General features: G+C 39.7%; 1 non-coding gene across 1 annotated transcript; it reads right to left on the bottom strand.

Moving 5' to 3' along the window:
- Window positions 1–5,787: 5,787 nt before the first annotated feature.
- LOC114622484 lies at window positions 5,788–5,922 on the bottom strand. The gene has a single exon (XR_003711608.1). It is a non-coding gene; the product is annotated as a small nucleolar RNA SNORA17 (small nucleolar RNA).
- Between the last annotated feature and the right edge of the window lie 2,134 nt (window positions 5,923–8,056).

Genomic DNA, 8,056 nt, shown 5'->3' with positions numbered 1-8,056 from the left:
ACTGCAAGTTTTTGGGCTAATATCCACATATCAGTGAGTGCATATCATGTGTGTTCTTTTGTGATTGGGTTACCTCACTCAGGATGATATTTTCTAATTCTATCCATTTGCCTAAGAATTTCATGAATTCATTGTTTTTAATAGCTGAGTAATACTCCATTGTGTAAATGTACGACATTTTCTGTATCCACTCCTCTGTTGAAGGACATCTTTGTTCTTTCCAGCTTCTTGCTATTATAAATAAGGGTGTTATGAACATAGTGGAGCATGTGTCCTTGTCATATGTTGGATCATCTTTTGGGTATATGCCCAGGAGTAGTATAGCTGTGTCTTCATCTGTTGGCCATCATCTACTGGGCACAGAACCTATCTTAAGAGTGATTTGTTTCCCATTTGAGATTCTTTTAAAGATAACAATTTTTTTTTCTGTTTTCAAGTGTTTGTCAAGTAGAGATAGAGTCTGGGTTGCAGACATGAGTCCACATCTCCTTTCAACTCTAGGACCCCCATCTATTGAAGACTTGTGGAGGCTCTGTGCGTGCCTCTGTGAATTCATATGTGTATTTGATCCTGATAACTTAGACAGCCTTGCTTTCTTGGTATCTTTATCCCCCCTGACTCTTATACTCTCTTCTTTTGCAGGGTTCCCTAATCCCTGAGTTGAGGGATTTGATAGAGACATCTTTTTGAGGGGATGAGTGTTCTTAGGTCTCTTAATCTTTGCATTTTGTTTAGCTGTGGGTCTCTGTATTTGTTCCAGTCAACTGAAGGAGAAAACTTTCTTGATCATGGATCAACAAGGTACTAATCTATGAGTATAGCAGATTGTCAGTAGGATTCATTTTATTGCTTACTTCCTTTAGCAGAATTTAGTATTTGGTTTTACTCTTGGTTCTTGGCCTATCTAGTCTCAGGTTTTGGCCACCTACAAAACACTGAATGTGCATTCCACTTTAAGGAATGGGACTTAATCAAATCAGGTAGTGGTTGGTAACTCCCACAACATTTGTATGACTATTACACCACTGTGCTTTTCAGGCAGGTTACTCTTGTAGATTGAAGGGTCTCTAGCTGGATTGGTAACACGGAGACTAGTTTGTTGTGGTAAAGACTATAAGTAAGTCACCAGCTTAATTTCTCTTTGTTTACTTAGTCATGTAGATGTCTTTAGAAATAACACTTTGCTATCAGATTGTGGAGAGTCACCAATAGTTTTATCAATAGCTTGGGTTGTTTGGGATTCTTATGGGACCTATTTGGCCAACAACTCAATTAGATACAAAATATTCCCAGTATTGGAAGCTTCACTTGGTAATGAGATTTCTAGCTCTGTCTCCTCTGTTAATTTCTGATTTCATGTAGATTGCCTTCATATATTCGTATATTGTTGTGAGCTTCTACTCCATTAGGATTTCCATATGACTCCTTAAAAGGTAATTAGTTTCAACTGTCACCAAACATCTTCAGTCACTCACTTTGTCTTTTCTCCCATTCTCTGTTCTTCTCATCTTAGTCACCCCTTATTCATTCATACCTACCTATTATATTTACCCTTCCTATTAAGAGATACCCAACCTCACTAGACTCTTACTCTCTGACTAATCTCTGTGGTTATATAGATTGTAGCATGTTTCTTAATGACTTAACAGCTAGCAACCTCATATAAACAAATAGATGTCATGCTTTTCTTTCTGGGTCTGACTTAGTTCACTAAGGATAATTTTTTTCAAGTTACATATATTTGTATACAATTTTCATGATTTCATTTTTAAGTGACTGAATAATAGTCCATTCTTTAAATATAGCACATTTTCTTTATCCATTTATCTGCTGACAGACTTCTAAGTTGTTCCCAATTTATGGCTATTATGAATACAGCATCAATGAACATGGTTGATCAAGATCCTCTGTAGTAGGATGAAGTGTTCTTTGAGTTTATGCTAGAGTTGGAACTTGAGGTAGAGCGATCTCACACTTACTGAGGAACCACTACATTGATTTTCATAGTAGCTTTATAAGTTTGTACTCCCACCAGTAATGAATGAATGTTCCATTTACCCTACATTCTCATCAACATGAGATGTGAAAATTCCTGGCTTGTGTGGGGACTCAGTTGTGCCAGTCGATGTTTTTCTGGAAACTATCTTATGAGATGTTATTGCTGATGCAGACATATGAAAGGGTATTTTGCTGAGAATAGACACAGTGTTTTTCTGGAAACTTACTGGAAAAGAGGCATATGATGTTTTACTACAGTAGATGTTTTAGAGGACATCTGATATTTGGAAAGGATACAAGTATAACCCAACAGATAGTCAAAGATGTCGTGGCATTGGTTAGTTCACCTTGCCTTCTTTGATTGGCAGAACCTCTAGGTTTCTACTGGCTAAAACTGCCATCATTGACTCATTAATGGTGATTAAGATTGGATGAAGCTACCCCTGCTTATTCTTCTGAACTCAATGGCTGATATCCTGGCAACAAAGATTGGAATTTCCCTAAAGAACCATTTCTAAACAGGTCCACATCCTCCTTTGCCCTATTAATCTTTCCTTTCCACTACCTCTGGTGGGTGGTGGGCTAGAAGAGAGGTTAAAGTATTTAAGAACCCTTACTAAAGTAGGTTTTTGAAAACTCTAAGCCTACAGATGTCTTGTTTTATTGATCTATTCTGACTTGTATAAGATGAAATCTTTAGAAAAAAATCTTTGTGTTTATTTGTGAATTTCACATTGTGTACCTCAATCTCACTTATCTATCTGTCCCTCCCCTCATACCTGCCCTCCACCCTTGCAACATCTCCCCCAACAGAGAAATCTCATTGTGGAAGCTATAATGTGACACAGTGTGTCCCATAGTGTACCCTTTTGTCTACACATCTTTGCTTGCAAATGTTCATTACCAAGATCTCTTGGTCTGGCACAAGGTCTCTGGCTTCTGCTATTCTATCAATACTGAAACTTTACTGGGACTCCTCTCAGATATCCTGTTGTGTCATGGAGATTCTGTACTTTTGGATCTATAAGAACAGTCTGTTCAGATGCTCCAATAATTCATTGATGGGGTAAATGTGAGGTGGGCCAATTCAAAGCCTTAGATCTGGGCCTGGAATGTATCTGAGCTGGTCAGCCTGGCTGGATTTCCCATTCTCACCCCATTGGGGCTGGCTTACTGGCAACTCCTACAACCAGGGCCAGTTTTACTCTGCTGCCAACATGAGGTGAAGGACCTGCTTTCCCAGGTGTTGCAGCTGGTGAGGAACATGGCCAGTTCTCCCACTCTTATGACCCCAGTGTCATCAACTCTCCTGCCTGCCATAGGTGGCTGGGGATGAGACATGGGAGGAAGACATCTCTCTTTAGTCTATTTTCTCAAGTGCTGTAGCAGGTGAAGGACAGGAACAGCTCTCCTGCTTTCATGATGCCAGTGCCAGATCTTCTGCCTGCTGTAGTTGGCAAGGATTGGGAAGAACATCTCTTCCTTGTCCACACTGCTGTACAGCAGACAAATTTGAGGCCAGCTCTCCCATGCTTACATCCTTCAGGCAGCTTACCCATTTGGTGGAAATCATGGCTTTGTTCCAGAGAGTTGCATCTGAGTGCTTTGGAGATGGCTCTGCTTATGAGAAATACTCGAGGATAAGCTCTTCTGTGCCTGGCATATACTACTGTGACAATATCTGCAGCCTCAGCTGTCTTTCAGCCTCAGCTGGGACTGGCTGTGTGGTGATCCCTTTCCTCTAGTATAATACTATATATAGTCTTGGTAGCTTTTTCTATCACTTGGACTGTACTTGGTGCAGTGATGGCATAATAGAAATTTCTTAATGATTCTAAGGTGAATTTATCAAAAATATATGATGAAATTGAAATAGTGACTATTGAATCAACTAAAAATTTAGAGAACGTTAGATGAAGAACAAATAAGAAATCATGCAGTCTTCCTGGGGCACACAATTATTCTTAGAAATGTACATAATGCATACTGACTAAGAAAGTAGCCCTTGCAAGAACTGATTAGGGAAGTTAATGAACATGAAGACATTAGTTCAGGAACAAGGAACTTATCATGTAAATGCCAAAACCTCAAGCAGTTAGAAAATAAAAAAGGTTGGTCAAGAGTCAATAAGATCTTGTGCCAACACATACATTTTCTTATTATGGTCATGGTTGTGGAGGACAGAAACTAAGATACTGTTGATGTAGACTCAGATAAAAATGTGTAGTAAATGTTTAAGACACAGTGTGTTAACCACAATGATCATACATATGTGCTTAATTGTCAGCCCATAAGGTTAAATATCTGTCTGGGGAAAATAAAGCATATGCCAAAAAACCAAAACAAGACAAAAAACTTCCGAGAGTTACGGTCTGGTTTCTTGGACCATGTTTGAGAAAATAAAACTGAAACTGTATGCTTTATGACTTTGAAATGAATTAAATACAGAAAGGCCTGAACTATTCAGAGCCATCTTCTGTACAACAAGCTGATGGTCATCTCCTTCATCACTCTGACACTACATCTATGTCATTGGAGTCTTTGAAACTCATTCCAGCACCTACTCTCCTGCCATCAGGCTCTCCTCTATTGTGTTGCCCAGGTGAGGTATAGGGCCTGTCCTCCTGTGTGCTGGAGTAGGTGAGGATCTAGGCAATTCTCCTATCCTTATAGATACATTGGGACCAACTTTCCTATGCTCATGCCCTCAGGACTGGCCCACCTATTTCCTCACCACCAGGGTCAGCTCTACTCTGCTCGCCAGGTGAAATGCAGGAGAGCAAATGTTATAGCTGGTAAGGGGCAGGGACAGTTCTCCTTCTCTTATAACCCCTGGGCAAGGTCTCTCACCTTGGTGAAGGGGAAGAGGGCAGAGAATATTTCTCCTTTGTCTATGCTACCAATGGGAGACTAGTGGCAGGGACATCTCTCCCTGCTCATATCCTCTGGGACAATAGGCCTACTCTCCAGAGTACTGCTGCTCAATAGAGATGGGGTCAGCTCTCCTGGACTGTCCCCAGGGCCAGTTCTCCCAAGATTCTTAGGCAAGGGGTAAGACCAATTCTGCATCACAACTGCTCAGATGTCATGTCCCTGGAGTAGTGGTCCAAACTAGGACTATCTGCCTGGCCTTTGGTGATAACTGACCCCTGTTTCTGTGGGTCCACAGAGCCAAACATGGCCCCCAGTGGTAGCACAGGCCAGGACCCCACCATGGTCCCAGGTCGCATCACTGGCTCCTCACATCAGGCTTGTGCTTTACCCCCTTGAGCCTCTGGTTCTGTCTCTTTACACTGTGCTTGCACAATTTTCCTGTTTCTTTCTCCCATTTATCCAATACTTACTTGCTCCTCTTAGTGGTGCTTGGGGTCTCTGAGTGTCTGGGGGCTGTTTCAGGAGTAGCCTTAGGAGTGAAAATCACCACTTGTGCACTGAGCAGGGGTCATATTGGACACTGTCTGCCCTTCACCTCCACCATCACCCCTATTCCCACCTGTGTGTTGCAGGATTGATAGTTATCTCAGGATAGTTCCCTGGCTGGTTCCCATGATGCTGGTCTCCTGGTCCTCAGGCTTATTCCTCACTGGGCCTGTCGACTGGCTCGTGCAAAGGTGTCTGTCTTGGGCTCACTCTTGTCCTGGATTCCAGAGCCAGGCTGGGCTCTTCTAGTCTCCCTGGGAGCCCATCTGGGTCTTCGTGGCACCAGACTGCTTGTCACCTCAGTCTAGCTCCCTGTCCAGGACCAGTGCACCTGACTGATGGTTGTCTCAGACTCACCTTTTTTCAGGAAATGTTAGGCTACTACTAATAATTCAGATGCTCACAGATTAGAACACAGAGTGTAGATCTAGTCTCTCTCCTCTCTGCCACCTACTGATGCACATGTGACATAGCAGCCACACCTGTAACACCCCTAGGGGCAGCAAGATGAAATCTTAAAGTAATTTTGATTAGCATTTCTCTGATGGTTAAGTATGCTGAATACTTCTTTTTTTTATTGGATATTTTATTTATTTACATTTCAAATATTATCCCATTTCCTGGTTTCCTCTCCTGAAACCTCCTATCCCATCCTCCCTCCCCCTGCTTCTGTGAGGGTGCTTCCCCTCCCATCCACCCACTAAATCTTGCCTCCTGGCCTGGCATTCTCCTAAGTGCTTCATACCGATTTGAATTTCCTTTTTTGAAAATTCTGTGTTTAAATATGTATCCTAGTTATTAACTGGGTTACTTGTTCTCTTGATGTTCAGTTTTTTCGAGTTCTTTACATATTTTGGATATTAGCTCTTTATTAGACATACATTTGGCAAACATGTTTCCCCATTCTGTAGCCTGCCACATAGTCTTAATGATGGTGTCCTTTGTAGTATAGAAGATTTTCAGTTTCATGACGTCCTATTTAGTAAGTGGTGATCTTTGTACTTATGTTCTGTTCAGAATCTCTCAACCTCTCTCTCTCTCTCTCTCTCTCTCTCTCTCTCTCTCTCTCTCTCTCTTTGTGGCAGTCACTTAAAAACTATTTAAAAACTATTTTATACTTTCTCTTCTTTCCGGTGCAGTGTATCTGGTTTTATGTTGAAGTCCTTGATTCATCTGAAGTTGAGCTTTGTGCAGAGTCATAAGTTTGGATTTATTTCACCCTTACACACAGCCATCTAAGTTGGCCAGCTACATTTGTTGAAGATGTCTTTTTTCCAGTATATATTTCTCACTTCTTTATAAAAAAATCAGGTGTTCATAGGTGTGTGAACGTATTGCTGGGTCTTCAATTCTATTCTGTTGATCAGCATGGCTGAATCTGTGTTAATACCATGCTATTTTTATTACCATACTTCTGTAGTTCAATTTGAGATTGTGGATGCTGATACCTCCAACAGTTCTTTTATAATTTAAGAGCATTTTCTGTGTTTCCATATGAAGTTGAAAATTGTTCCTTTCCAGTTCTGTGTATAATCATGTTAGAATTTTGATGGGTATTGCTTTAAATCTACAGATTTTTTTTTCTTAAGGATAACTATTTTTCCTATACTAATTCTACTGATCCATGAGCATGGGGGATATTTCTCTCTTCTCTCTTCCAATATCTTCTTCAATATCTTAAAGTTTTTATTATACAGGGCCTACACTTGCTTGATTTGAGTTACTCTAAGATATTTCATATTATTGGAGACTACTGTGAAAGATTTTACTTCCCTGATTTCTTTCTCAGTCCATTTTTATTTATATATAGAAAGACTACTAATTCTTCAGTTATAAGAGATTCCTGGTAGAAATATTAGGGTCATGTATGTACACTATTAAATTGTCTGAAAACAAAAGATTTTTAAAAACTTCTTCTCTTTCTATTCACTTAATCTTCAGTTGTCATAATGCTCAAGTTAAGACATCAAGTACTACATTAAATAGGTTATGGAGAGAGTGGAAGACCTTGTCTTGTTCTGGATTTTAGTGGAATTGCTTTGAGTTTCTCTTCATTTATGTTGATGTTGACTGAGGGCTTAGTGTAAGTTACCTTTTTAATGTTGAAGAATATCCTTTGTATCTCCCATTTCTCCAGGACATTTATCCAGAAGGGGTGTTGAATTTTGCCTAAGGACTTTTCTGAATGAGATGAAAATATTTTTGTTTTTTATATGTATTTTGTAGCATTTATATGACAGATTACACTTATGAAATTATCTATGTTGAATTATCCCTGTATCTCTTGACTAGAGACTACTTGATCATGGTGGATGATCTATTTGAAGTATTCTTAGACTTAGTTTACAACTATTTTACTGAGAGTTTTTTCACCCTTTTCACAAGGGAAATTGGTTTGTTATTGTCTTTTTTTGTTGAATTATGTGGTTTGAGTATCAGCATAACTGTGTTCTCATAAAACAAATTGGGCAATGTTCTTCTGTTTATATATTTGGGACAAATTAAGGAATATTAGTGTTGACTTGTCTTGGAAAGTCTGATATAATTCTGTGCTAAAACCATCTGGTAGGTCTATTTTGTCAAATATTAAGATGACTATACCAGCTTGCTTCTTGGATCCATTTGATTGAAATATCTT

This window comes from Grammomys surdaster, unplaced genomic scaffold, assembly GCF_004785775.1.
Source record: "Grammomys surdaster isolate TR1022 unplaced genomic scaffold, NIH_TR_1.0 188, whole genome shotgun sequence".
Lineage (NCBI taxonomy): Eukaryota > Metazoa > Chordata > Mammalia > Rodentia > Muridae > Grammomys > Grammomys surdaster.
Note: the sequence above shows the minus strand (reverse complement) of the source record. Positions and strands in the feature narration are given on the sequence as shown.